This window comes from Triturus cristatus, chromosome 10 (genome assembly GCF_964204655.1).
Source record: "Triturus cristatus chromosome 10, aTriCri1.1, whole genome shotgun sequence".
NCBI classification, from domain to species: domain Eukaryota; kingdom Metazoa; phylum Chordata; class Amphibia; order Caudata; family Salamandridae; genus Triturus; species Triturus cristatus.
This window is the reverse complement of record NC_140593.1, coordinates 357,265,804-357,280,425: the sequence shown is the minus strand read 5'-3', so window position 1 is coordinate 357,280,425 and position 14,622 is coordinate 357,265,804. Positions and strand designations below refer to the sequence as shown.

The window sequence follows — 14,622 nt, the reverse complement described above, 5'->3', positions numbered from 1 at the left end:
TAAGTCCGTTGCCTGTTCCTCCACTCTCTCCGGTATGCCTAAGATTCAGACGTTGTTCCGGCATGTCCTGCCTTCATAGTCGTCTAGCTGACTTTTCATCCGGTCGTTGTGGACTTGGAGGTCTTTCATTTGTTTTTTAAGGATGACGTGCCCTTGACTAGGGAATTGGCAGTTGTCTCCACCTCTTTAATTCTGGCATTCATATTGCGGATTTCCGTCCTGATCAGGGAAACCTCCATGGATACAGAGTCAGTTCTGGTTTCCAACGACATTCACACAGTAGTAATTACTGTCATTATGTCATGTAAGGTCAGATCTGATTGTACCTCGGGTGCCTGTGTTTTCCCGGGAATCTCGTCAACTTCCTTCGCTTGTGCGCCTGACCCTTTTTGCCAAGTGAATTTCTCTAGCTTTGTTTGCAACGTACTTTTGCCACTTCTCCCTCCGGCCATTGTAGGTCTCGGTGGGCACTGGTATGGTGCGGGTGTTCTGCCTTGGCTGGCTACTCTCTGCCGCCTGCCCGGGCCTTAATGCCCTCACCGGCCTGTCGGGTTTTGCCTGCCAACACTCGTGGACGTTGAAAAACAAACACCCTGTATCACCGTCACTCTGCGGCCACACTCCTTTTTGTTCCCCCGGGCTGTCGGTGTAGTGCTGAAACCTCCACTGGGCCAATGTGTGGGAGTTGTGGACCTGCGCCTGTAGTGGCGGCCAGTGCTCAGTCTTCTCACCGATTTCTATGGTGTCCTATCAGGCCTCAATGACCTCGGCGAGTGCTCCTGAATGCCGCTTTTCTGATTCTGCTCCACCAGTATGGTCCACTAAGCAAACTCTGGGCTTACAGTCCCTGTTCAAAGAATACTCCGTCTATCCTCCCACACAGTATCCTGCAGCCTCCCAACTAAGCAATCATATGGTGTCCCACTGCAATCGGTTGCGGGGGGGTGGAATCCGTTGACTTCACTTATAGCAGGTAATGTGTGTATACGCTTCCCCCGCCGCACTCCTTACTTCTTCTCTGCTGATTCTCTCAGTCAACGCCCCCTCTCCATTCCTCAGTTTTCACGGCTAGGTCTGCACTTTGGTTGACTCAGGGCTGGTCCGATCTCCGGTCACTCGGTAGCCCCAGTTGTGCACCTAGATTCTGCCGGGAGAATACGGGGGGTGCTGGATGTGCTCTCCGTACTCTCCCCTCCGCCACTTCTTACAGTCAACCGCAGCCTTGCCGCCACCCCTCCACCACTTCATCCACTCCACCGCTGGAGCCACATGCCGGTGACTTGTGGCAGGTCTCAGCACCCGCTCACTTGGCTCGCTCGATCTGGGGTGTCAACTTTACCGGGCACACACTGATTGTGATGCAGGCACTCTCTTTGATGTGTTGCTGTCGTTTCTCACTGCAGGTCCCAGGCCTCACGAGCGCCCCTCCTCTTCTACGCACTCTACTTTGCTGGGCCGTCCCGTCTGTGATTCCGAGCTGATCACGGCTCTCGCTCGATCAATACACACGGTTTTGGGCTCGGGTACTGCCGGGTGGGTTCCGACTCCACTGCTGATGTTTTCTGCTCAAACTGCACCAGTTCAGAGCACAGATTTTATATTTACCGGGTGAGTTCTGCCAGAGCCGCGCTAGTGCGCAGCTGTTCTCCTCAGTGGTTGGCCACGTCCGCGTTTAATATTTAAAAGTAGGTTTCTTTCCTTTCAAAAAGAGTTATTTTGACAGGTTTGCCCACAGGTTTAAAAGCAGGAGCAATCAAGCTACAAAGGTAGGCCTGAAGCCATGTTTTTGTTAATCTAATGAACAGCACAAGTGCTGAAGTCCAAAGGAGACATTTAACTTTCCATTCACCCTTCACTATGGCCGTACTTGAATGTTAGATATGCAATTAGGTGTTAGCCAATTCTATCATGATTTATCGGTCAGAGCACAAACACTAGGTACCGGACTGCAGTGCCCAGGAGTGCAGAGTTAAAAAAACAGCAGTATTAGTCCACAGCAAATGGGGGTGATCAAGCAAAAGGCATACTTTCTCACAGTACATCTGATGTGGCTATTAAAAAATATAATGTGCAGGATTAAGTACTTACAATGTGTTCATATATAAACTAATTGAGCATGCCTCGCTGTTTTTATCAACTTTTTGGTCTCAGAGATACAATAACAATACAAAAATCTGACACTTAGGCCCAAATCGTCATATATGAAGCCTAAAACCATGCAAAGTAGATTTAGGGGCCACTGCCATGAATTGAGGGGTATGCCCATAGACTGCTGTGTATGGTTCTAAAAGCAAGGAGTGTGTGGGCCAGATGTCACCCCAACACGCAGATTCTGCGATGCATACTTGAGGCTTTGAGCAAAGCAAACATAACTCCCCAACGGAATGCACTGCTCAAGACCTCACAAGCTATGTCTAAAGGACCGAGGCTCTCAACACAAGTGTGGGACACAAGCCAGGTTCACTACCCAGAATGTACTGGGCCTGGTCAAAGGATATGATTAGTGAGGTCTGGGGGGAAGCGATTTTGAGTGTAGTTATTTCATATTTTCAGAGGAATTTGATGACAAAGCACTTCGTGTTCTCCAAATAAACGTCATCGAAGTTCTCAATTGCAGTTTTGGAAGTACCACATGGAAAAAACTCCCAAATCCAATTTAATGTATAAATATAATCATATTTAGCACTGAAAAATGTGTTGGGATTCAAGTTCTACAGAATCCCATTGTATCTCTTTTAATTTTACATCTAATATGAACTTTACCTGGGTGGTAAGGATTTACATGTGCATATTATCACAACTTAACTGACACTTGTTTCACAATTTTGTATTGCTATCACAAGAATGAAAATACAGTGACTAAAAATTCACTATATCACAGCCTACCAATAACGTAAATAATAACATAAATATTAACACAACCGTGTCATAAATGACAATTCATCTGTTTTGTATATGCCTCTTTAAGTAGCAACATATTTTAATGCTTCTCTCCATTCATTGAATAACAAAGACAGATCAGCCCTCTACCAATTGAGGTACCCTAATAAATTTCATCTCAACTGTGATATCACTCATTACCCTTTCACAAAGAAGGATACAAAACCTATAAAAGCCACGCCTCAAACCAATTTTAGGTCCAAAAAATCCTCCTTTTCAAATAGACTACATTAAATCAGCACAAAAAGATCAATCACGCTATGTAGGTAGAGATAAGAACCAGAAAATAGCACCAACGCACTTAAGATGAATCTGAGGCCATTGAAACAACAGGCTCTTCACTATTTGATACAGTGGCACATGTTCACCCGTGTTTCTCACATTGTCTATGAGCATATTCACTAAGTCACTTACCCCTTTATTCTCTTAAACAGTTGATGTTTTCAAATTGATTGTCATCCTGTTCAAGACAATTTCTTTTTACTCTTTCACCATTTTTCTAAAAAAGAAAATTATACCAAATCTTTCAAACTTAAAATGAACTAACCATACATTACTGAAAAATAACATAAAAAGACAAACGTTGCTAATCCCAGCACTGCCACTTCTTACCTGCATATGCTGCATGCTCTTCTTGGCCTCAGATTTATACTGCTGAACTGCTCATAATAATCACAGACATTTAAATAGTGCATTTCATGCTCAATCATTCCTGGGGGACAGGGAGTAGAACAACAGAGTTCTCAGATTTGAACCCCTTCCATTGGTGCTGCCTTTTCCTTGAGCAATACTATATAAAGCATTTATCCATGTTAGCTTCACATTGCTCGAAAGAGAAACCCATAATTGCACCATATTTTCTGGTGATGTATAAGTATTATAAAAACAGAAGCAAACATCAACAACTATCTAAATTCAAAACAAGGTAGAAACATTTGCCCAGTGGAGTTTTGGAATATACGGTTCTAAATACAGCTGGACTAGACTCCCAGCTGTAGTAGTATTAGCTCTACCTGCATCAAACTTCCGAAGTCTAGAAGTTCTTTTAAGTCAATCGAAAGGAATTACAAATTGGGAACGACAGAGGATCCTGACAAGTGATGGAAACCAATGAGGTAACACTGTGTTCCTAAGTCTCTGGGTAATGATCCAACAGAAAATAATATTTTGGGGGATCATTATTTGGAAGTACACCTCCAGGGTTAGACATACAGACTATTTGCACTACTGAGAGTCTACGAAGTTGATCAAAGATCCACAATGTACAACATATAATACACAATAGTGGACGTAAAAAACAAATTGACATTAAAATACAAGTATCATCATGTTTTAGATCTCTAGTCACAAACAGGGTGCTACATTACATAGTGAAGTTAAGATGCAGTGCTCATATGTGTCAAACATGCAAGGAAAGTGGAATCGACACACAAAACAAGAATGATTGTCCCACAGTACACTAACAGGAACTGCAAATCAATCGGGTATCCATGTTCCAAAACCATCACAGGCAGGAGAAGACATTCAAAAAATAATACTGACTCTTGATGGGGTCCTAATCATCACAAGAGTCTGCAAGCCATAATTAGTGATGTGGTAAGCAGATACCTAGTCAAACATTGGTCAGGAAATTTGTAACCAGTCTCACATTCAAATGTGAATGAAGAAGCATTTCTTTGTGTGAGGAACAAATAATCTTCAATTTAAATCAAATGCAAGGAGTAATGGACCTTAAGGGCACTGACACGTTCGATACTACGAATATTCTTTAAAGGCTGCATTCCTCAGATTTCTGTGCAGTACAGGGACAGGTCAATTCAATAGTCAATTATTTGGTCCCCTTTTACTGTTTTCTGTTCATTAGACAAGTGAAGCTGTAGCCTTGGCCTGATAGGCCTGAAACAGGAGCGGTAATTATTAAAAGCTACATATGTCACATTTAACGGTGAATGTGTGGCACAAAGTCTTTGATGGCTTCTTTTTTGACACAACTTCGCCTTTCCATTGGAGGTGAGAGCTAAAATGTAAGCCAGAAGAAAAAGCGACTTCTCTTCAGCTATGAAGTTTCTGGTGGATATATAGTCTTCGTGCAGAGTCCGCATCTTATGAAGGAATATCCTTTCGGTAGTCTGAAAACTTTGTTCCCAGCAATGGCTTTCCAGCACCACCAGGTGGGAGCATGTGGCATGTGCCGTGGCTTGGCCCACCGGACATAACATCAGAGTATATTGGTGTCAGTCCCTGTTGAGCCCTATGGCGGCGTGTTTAGAGGAATCGAGAGCTCATTAAAGACAAAAACAGTACATAGCGTGTTTGCATACCTTGAAAGTCATGAAGCAAACCCATAGTAGAGGAGTGAGGGTGGCGAGAAATCTGAGGAAAGAAAGTATTCCCTAGAAAATATTTACAAAGGGTATATAGGTTTTCCTTCTGTTGGCTACATCTTCCTGTGGATTCCACATTTTATGAATGAGTCCTAAAGCAGTAACTACCTGGGAGGTAGGCTTGAGTAGTGATATCTAATCAAGGACTTTATATAACAGTCCTGTCAAAGAATCCGTCGCAATTCACATTAGCTGTGAGACTGGAATCTTTAGGTGGTCATGGTAAAATGCCTCAATCCATCATATTATCCAGGTGACCACCCCAGATATTCATGAGCATGGTAGCTTGCGCCTGCCAAGAGCTGTAAGGACAACCATGCACATGTTTGAAGGGGTATATCCACTACCGCAGATCCAGATGAGCTGATAGGAGGATTTCTACTGGAACCAAGTGCCTCCCTTGATACTGGGGTCACTGCAGTCTCAGGCACCCCTCTATGGGCCTCCTCTGCCATCTGGCATAAAACAGCAACAGAATGCATGAGTCCATGAGTCAATGTACATGTGCAACCTGCTGAACCTGGAGCTTTGTTTGAGCTTGAAACTTCAAAATAATCTCCCTGATCCTTTGAGGAGGGAAAGTCTTCATGAAGGTTGAGTTTAGCTCTGCTCCTATGACAGTTGATTTCTGTACTGTAGTGAGGTAAGACTTTTGGGCATTGATACTCAAGTTCAAGTTGTGAAGGAGAGCCATGTATTTAAGTATATAGTATTGGTGTAGCGCACACTTAGCCAAACGGGCAGCGGAGTGCTGTACTAGGTCAAGAGCAATCATAGACTCAACGATTGACAGAAGTGGTACCTTGTTATTGCGTTGCTACTGCATTGTGATGTAGTGTTCTGTAAACAGTTGTGTCTTAAGACTACCTCCTAAATTGTAGCAGCATTGGAAGGCCCTTACGGATATGGTAATTGTTTCAGATCCTGAAGTGATCAGATGGAAAAATCTGGCTGCCTTTTTTTTTTTTTACAGTTCTCAGTCTCCAGACTGAATTACTTGGCTGCAGGTGTGCAATAAGCCACCAGAGAAGGTGAGCCTGTCTGCAAGATAAGCGGGGGTGCTGGTCATGTCATCTTTGTTGTAAATGATGCTGCTGCTTTTCAAGACGGCGTGGGCCAGCAAGGGGAGGTAATGTAGTTTCATCAGGGTGGTGTGATGTGCACTTAAGTTGGGGGCTCCCCTTACCCTCTCCAGTCGCCCAACAATGGAAATACATGAACTCTTGACCATTGTAGTTAATATCACTACAAGTGACAGGTTTATGAAAACATGTCGCACTCTCATCATCCTGAACAACATGAGATGAACTGATAATGCTGGGATCCTAAATGGTAGTCCCAAATTGTGGTGTATGGGGGGGACAGGAGGGGAATCAGAGACGTTTTCAGGCAGCGTAGTGGGACTGGATATACTGCTGCTGATAGAGTTGCCATCATATAGTTCCAAACCTGCCTCAATAGGTGACGTACATGTGGGGGGAGGGGGTCTAGATCAGCTGAGGAGGCTGCCTCTGTATGGACTGCATCACCCTGGAATAGCCTCAAAAGTGTTTATACTGTTGATGGAACTTTCTTGCTTGGAAGGCTAGGGCAAGCAAGCAAGTCACATCTTTACTGGTTGTTCCAAAGGGGATTTGGTCTCCTCACCGAACAGCTGTTCCCTATTGAAGGGCATGTCCACAACAGTTTCCTGTACATCTTCTGAGAAGCCAACAGAATGCATCCAAACGCGACGGTGCAAAAGGCCGGCCATGGATCGTTCCACATTGTCTGCAGATTCGAGCTTGCACACGAGAAACTGTTTGGAGGGCATCAAATCATTGTTGACCAAATCAGTTCATGACTTCTTCATATTGCTTGATAGGCTGAGCGCTGTAACAAATTCAAGAGAGCCTAAACAAAATGGAAGCAAGGGCTCTGTCACCAAGGAGTCGCGGTATATGATCTTCATCAAAATGTTACACTTCGCCTCCACAGAGGGCAAGGCTAGTTCAAGGCTTCAGTTGCTTTTTATACTACATTGGTCAATGAAAAGCTTTGTCTGACGGAGAGCCACATGGGTAAGTGGAGGATGTTCACTTATAGTGAAGTACCCAGGTCACTTGCATTTTGTAAGTCGAGATACAAGCCAGCGCCAGTGTTATAGTAGGGAAGGTGGTTATCAGCTTTAGAACCAGGATCTTCTGTGCTGCAATAATCCTTATCAGGCAGAGTATGGTTCTCAGAATTAGTGCCAAACGACTCTTGCATCTTGACAAATCTATGAGCTGTGGGAAGATGTTACAGCAAGGGTGTTATTGAAGCTCGCCTTCACTTTTTCTTTCACAACTTTGAAGGTTTTGAGGGTGGTATTGTAGTTGACTTCAAGGATAGCGTTTGTGTCAATTCAAAAGGAGGCTTCAACCGATGGGGGCCAGTGCATTTGCAGGCTTGGACTTCTTCTTAGTTGCTGGTGCTGGAGCTTTTGAAAATGCAATATTGGAAAGCTTTGGTGTTGGAGTAGCAATAGTTCCCAACGTGTAGGATCATGCTCATTCTATTGGGGTGAGTGGGGTCATTAAGAGTGGGATGAGTTGTGGCCCAGAGGGTACATGAGCCATTTTGAACAAATTCAGCATTGCCGGACGCACGGTGTCAGTTGATGGAGCCAGGAAATCTGTTCTCATCTTTTGAACATCTGGTTCTTGTCCGATGATGAGGAAGAGTCCAAGACTAGGGAACAGCATCAGGACTCCACACAGTCCCAGGAGCAGTACAGATTTTACAAGGAAGGAGAGGCCTGCTTTTTCCTATGACACGTGCTTTTTGAAGGAAGATCTTTTGGGAGATCGTATCATAACAAGGAAGTTATCTAGAGACGAGGGAGATTGCATCAGCATTTCCATGAGGGCCTTGACCAAAAACAACATGACATCCCACCCAAAAATGACATCTTCTTGTGGCATCTGCAGTGCGAGTTAAGCTTAAAGAATTTTGGAGGACACATTTGATTAAATTGCTGTCAAAAGTTGATGAATTCTGGCAGTGAGGTACAAAGAGAGCTCCCTACCAAGTCAATGAGGCACAGATAGGAAGGAACTGAAGCCCAGCAAACCGGTCAGTATCTTATACACTTCTATGTCATCATGCCTGGTTGAAGTTGCATGGCGCCACCTAGTGGCACTGGAAAGCCATTGCTGAGAAGTTTTACAGGGCAGTCAGACGTCTAAAATGATCTTCCCTCACAAGGTGATGAATCTGGATGAAGATGTATCCAAACTGATCAAGAACTTGAAGGATCTAGCATTTCTTGGATGCCTTAACAGTAGAGGTCTTGTATAAATAAGAGACTAACAAATATGACGTAATGCTTTCCAGAATTGCGCAAACACCCAATGACATTCTGTTGTGTGCTATTGATTTAAAGGCAGCACCAATGCAATTCCTGCATTTTAAATTCACTGTGGGAGCTGGACTGTGTTGGAGGTAACACTTTCTTCCTCAATTATCCCGTCCAACAAGATTTTAGAAACTATTTACATTGGTTGATACAGCTTAGTAAGGATTGAGTAATCAACAGGATTACATCAAGATCTTGCTGAAATATGAACACAAATTAAGCACCATTCCACAAGAAGGATACAGAACCCCCCCACTGAAGTGATGGTAGAGGCATAAATGATGTGGAATAAGATATATTTATTTAAGACAAGTAATAACAGGTGAGAGCCAGGGAAGCGACGTCCTTCTCCAACAGCTCAGTAACATCAATGTTCCACATGGAACTTATCATTACAACACTCCATATTCTATGCACGTGCATTTAAAGGAATAAGAACACAACACATCCCCCCCCCATACACCCACCTTCTTAATTTTAAATGCTTCTTTGTCTTCCTTTATCTGCCACAGATGTTAACTTGATTACAGCTACAACCATATATGCGGGCCATTCATACAAAATATCACTAATATAAAATGTAATAATGGTAACCAATACTGCCCACTTCTTCCTGAAGTGGGCACAATAATTGAGTTAAGGTCCCTCAAGTCAATTCTTGTGTGTGTTCCGTGGTCAATTGCTACCTGAGATCCAAATAAGGCTACATGCGATTCATCTATTTCAAACCTTGTCGGGGTTACCTGCGGAAGATGAACGGTCTCACCTCTGATGCCGATTTCAAAGTCGACATTTCCAGAAGAAAGCTGCATCAACAAAGGTATAGTCAGAGTAAACTGTTTTTTTTCTACACAGCTGCCAGTATGTGTTTTCAATGCATGGTGTTACCACAGATGGCGTGCTTAGGAGACGTTTGACAGATGGGCACTGCGAACATCCTCCAGGGGAAACTATGAAGTAATGAAGTGACTATAAAGAATTGCGGTGAACAAAGCTCCTCAAGGGCTTCCTTGTTAATCTTGTTGGTCCATAGTAATGACCAGCATCATCCTGCAAAGCGATGTTCCAGGTTACTTGAAAAAACAGTAAAGTGGCAAGATATGCCATCTATAAACTCTACAGAAGTTTAATGTTTACTAAGCCTAGCAATGCTCTGTGAGAGGAATGACCACTGAACGCTAGGTCCAGAGAGGCTAGTAAAGACTACTCATATGTGGTCTATATTTAAGTAAACGGACAAGGACGGCGACTATTTAGCTGCAGTTTCTAGAATGATAATTGCTGAATCTGGAGCACAGTATTCCAGAAAGCAACCAAGGACAGAAATCATCCATGGACAGTGTGTAATAAAAAACGTTGGCTTCGAATAAGGCTGTTATAAACACTCAGAGCCGTGCTTATGTTCCTACATAGGTCCAAAGTCCGTGGAGAAGAAATATGTTTGTTTCAATAGTGAATATTAATGAAGCGCATACATTTGATCAAGGAAATTTTATGAACAGATAGTAAAATTCTATCACAATAACAAGACCAATCATCCCAATGGAGCATTCCTGGACTATGACTGGAAGAAACTGCAAAACCAGGGGAAGTCTTTTCAGGCGTTAATAACTTACTCCATGTGCATAGCCCCATGCCCCTGTGGCTACAACAGTGACCGTTTCCACGGCTGGTGCGACCACAGGAACAAAGGGGGGTCTTTAAATGTAGTTGATAGCCATAAGACTGAACTCACATTTCTTGGTGCTGCACTCCTAATTTAATCTATTTTTCATCGTTTTGTCTTTGATGTTTATAAATTGTGCCAAAGTATCAGAAATTGTTCAAATAGCTCCTCAACTGCGGGTACTTCCAGTAATATTCTAACACAATTGTAGTTGGGTAGAAATGCTTAGTAGTAAAAGATATAGGACGAGTAAATCATCAAATAATGGAAGGGATCAAAGCAGGACTGCATGCGAGCACCAATGCGTTCAATCTAGAAAATCATGATTTTTGTGTGAATAGAGTTTGCATTTCTCTGAAGCTTGGAGTCTGCAAGACGAGAGGAAGTATATTCCCTTGCCTTTTCAGGAATGAAAATTACATATTTGCTAATATGGAAAAAATAATCGCCCGTAAAATTAACTTTTTTCTGTGATATTGTGGTCACAGGAAATGTTTTAAATAGCTGAAGGGAAAATCTGCGGCAAGGCTCTAGGCATTTTACCAAGCACTCTCCCATATGGCAATTTACATTCCGCTATGGACTGTCCCTACTATCGTTAAGGGTGCGTTCTGCATGTCGTTTTCGCACTGTGACGTAAGCATAGGGGTGTTGAGAATTATTCTAACATTCTAAACGGTACCTTGAGAATATGTTCACACGCTACATGAGCTAGATGACGATATATCCTGGGTAGGTAGTCAAATAATTTAAAGAATTACATTTAGGTACATTTTAGCCTATATTTTGTTCAAGCAGGTTTATGTACTCACTCACTCAATAACTTAATTATTTTAAAAACATTAGAACAATTACCTAAGAACTACTGGAGTAGTTTCATCTTACTCTGATGTGGGGGCTTGCCAAGGATGAAACATGCACGCTAAGCTGTGATGGAGGAAACCTCTCAAATATCTCTTTTGAGCCCGTAGGTGAGAATATTTTTTACTTGGAGAAAAAAAAAATCACTAAGCTTCTTTGATACTCAAGCATCCTGCGTGTTTTCAAAGTGAAGACCAACATAAGAAATGTAATGGCAGAACCTAGTATGCAATGCCTGCGCACACGAAACATGATGGCTGGACCCAGCATGTGATATGTGTGTTTTTTATAAACGCACAGCTCTGCCAGGAGTGTATCCTGGTGCTGAAGTAAGATCTGTATGCCGGACTAGGGATGGGAGCTAGGTGAAGAGCCAGGTCTTCAGTTTCTGGTGGCATTCAAGAACTGGGGAGACTCTGATGTACAGGGGCATGTTGTTCCAGGCTTTCGGAGCAAGGTGGAAGGTATGACCGCTGGATCTGCGTATGAATTATCATTTAATTAAGCAGACTGATCCACATCACACCGGAAATTCGTCCTGGGGTAAGGCAGCCCTGATGTAAAGCAAGAAGCAAATCGGTGTTGTATGTATAACATATACACATGTTAATGTGTGAACACTTAATCAGAATCACCAATACTACAATCACCCGCACTATTATCAACACCAATATGAATACCATGACCACCATTTCCGCCAGTAGCAATCCCACCAGTTCAACAATACTCCAGACAGTGCCACCACCACCAGTATCAATACCAATACACTATGAGCACCAAAACCCCCACCAGCATTTCCATTACCACCACCAGAATTACCAACACAGCATACCAAGAACCACGGATTCCATGCTAAAAATCACAATAAGCGCCACCTAGCACTAATACCAACATTACCCAGACCACAACCACCAGAATCATCTTCACAAATAGCAATAACAGCACCAATATCGCCACAAACCACCACCGTCCTTGACATGAACTCCCTATCTACTGGGGATGAAGGAAAAGACCCTGGAGTTCGTTTTGAGGAACAGAAAGCTTATTCCACCAAACTCTCAAGTGAAGGATGAGAAGACAAAAAGAGTGGATCTCCTGAAACTGGCCTATATCATCTAGCAATATGTCCAGAGACTGCAGAGGATGACATAGGTTTCTGCCAAATCTCTAAAATAGGCTCAGTCAATGGCTCACAGAAAGGCAACAATGGCTCTGATGTTTAAGAAGCAAAATAAAGCACCTCTGTAACCAAAATTAGATTTTAGCTCAGAATATGGAAAAGCCAGTTCCAACATGTCAGCAGCCTCTCTAAATACTGAATGATAAGATACAAACTCTGATGGAGGAATACCTTTTGGTGACAACAACTCCTATTTCGGGGAAGTGTCTACACCACTTGCCTCTGCTAAACCCTCAAAGTCCAGATTCAAAGAAAAAAATTATCCTTCTTGTTCAGGTCCTCTTTTACCAACAAATACTGCTCCTCCTCAAGAAGCCTACTAGCCTCCCTTCGAGATCTATGCCACGACTTCAATAATGGTGTCAGTGATGTTAGTATAGTCATCGGCGACTTCGGTAACTGCACTGGTGACTTCAGCACCTCTGTCGGAGAGACTATCGGAACTGGAGTTGAGTGATGAGACTGGAGCAGATTCAGCTGACATAGGAGAGGGCGCAGCCGATGACACCTGTGAAACTCCAACTGGTGAAGCAGGTGCCTTCCTCGACACCAGAGTTGGCCAGGAAACGTGGGCCATCGGAATAAAGGCCATGAATATGGTAGCAGACACACGGGGCCTGCAGCCACACCATAAGGAGTCATCGCCCAGCTAAAATTGCTGAACATAGCATTAGAAAAATTGGAAGGGTCCGTCCCTGGAGCAGGGAAAGCTGGATACTCCTGCTCCTGTCAAGGAGGGGGAGCAGGAGGAGGAACAGGATCCACCTCCTGCACTGGATCAGGACATCAAGGCGAAGTTGGTTGCAGCCTTGGAGACTCGAAGATGATGCCTGAAAGGCTACTGGAGATGGGGCCGGTGTTATCTCATCTCCATCTTCATGCGACCTTGAACGTGGAGGTACCGACTTCGAAGACACATTTCGTGAAAAACGACATTAGGAACCATGACACTGTTTCTTCTTATGCTTCCTCTTTGCTGACTTCGAGGAATGGGGAAACTGTGACTCCGATGATTGGTAAGTCTTCAAACACCCACTTCTCCTGTCTTGCCTTGGCCATGAAGAGTTTCACCTCTCTCTCTTTCAGCACTTTGTGGTTTGTCTTCCGGCATGATGAACAGGTGTCGATGTCGTGGTCCGTACTCAAACACGAAAGACAATCATCACGAGGGTCAGTGATCTCTGCAAGGCTTCAATCCAGATTTCCTAGGTAGGGAGTGTTTTCCTGCAACAACGTTGAAATTCCGGAAAATATGTTGAAAGACTCCTAACTCTATGAAAAGCCAATGTGAAAACTGTTACGTGCTGAAGGCGCAGAAAAAAGGGAACTGATGCCAGTACAGCCAACAAGGGCATCTTATGAGTCCAGGGAAGTCACAAGGTGCTGCATGCCGAGCCGTGGGCATTGTGACACCCATATTGATGTGGTAGAGCTGTCAAGAAAAGTTTCTGGGGAATGCTGGCGCATTGGGGATATTCAAAAGGTGAGGAATCTGCAGGTAGATGTATTCATCAGAAGTGCTCTTCTTCTGGATTGTAAGAGTATTCAGGATCCACTGATACAAATTTTTCACTGCTGTGGCTAAACGCAAGAGGATTGGGTCTTGGCAAATTCTACTAACTAGCTTTGGTGTGAGTGTAGAGAATCCATCGCCCCAATAAATGTCTTTTTTTTGGTTATCTGAACTCAAATAAGCTCCTCTGACTATACATTCCATGGTAAGATCCCGGTGTTTCTATACAGTTGATTCGATTGAATTTCAAGCACCCAAAATAATAACTTTTGTGAGATGCAGAGTTTTACCCAATGACATGTAACCATGTCACACACCATGTCAGCTGTAATGGCAATTAAGTAGCAGTGTATTTTAAATTTGGATTTAAACCATTAATTTTGGAGGGTACTGGTTGGCGCTTTCTGATAAATTAATCCCATCGCAAAATGTGTATCCGCTTACAGATTGAGTCAATGAGTTGAATTAAATCCAAAGACTTGCTTGAACAGTAAGAAATAAATATTCCTGATCAAAGATACAAACCAACTACTGGGGTCCTGGAAGAAATTCCAATCAAGGAAAGGTAGCTATACTTCTTCATTGAATTACATTAAGGGTTAAAGCAACAATCTTAATAAAATGCTTGTTACACTTAAGAGGTGATATTTCTATCTTACCTGTACAAGGAAAGGTGATCTAGAAGCATTAGGCTTCCAA

General features: G+C 43.2%; 1 protein-coding gene across 1 annotated transcript in view; it reads right to left on the bottom strand.

Annotated features, from left to right (window-relative positions):
• The window catches only part of LOC146789438 (kinesin-like protein KIF15-A), a 645,535-nt gene that overhangs the window by 47,427 nt on the left and 583,486 nt on the right, over positions 1-14,622 (bottom strand). The gene's annotated exons all lie outside the window — the stretch shown is intronic.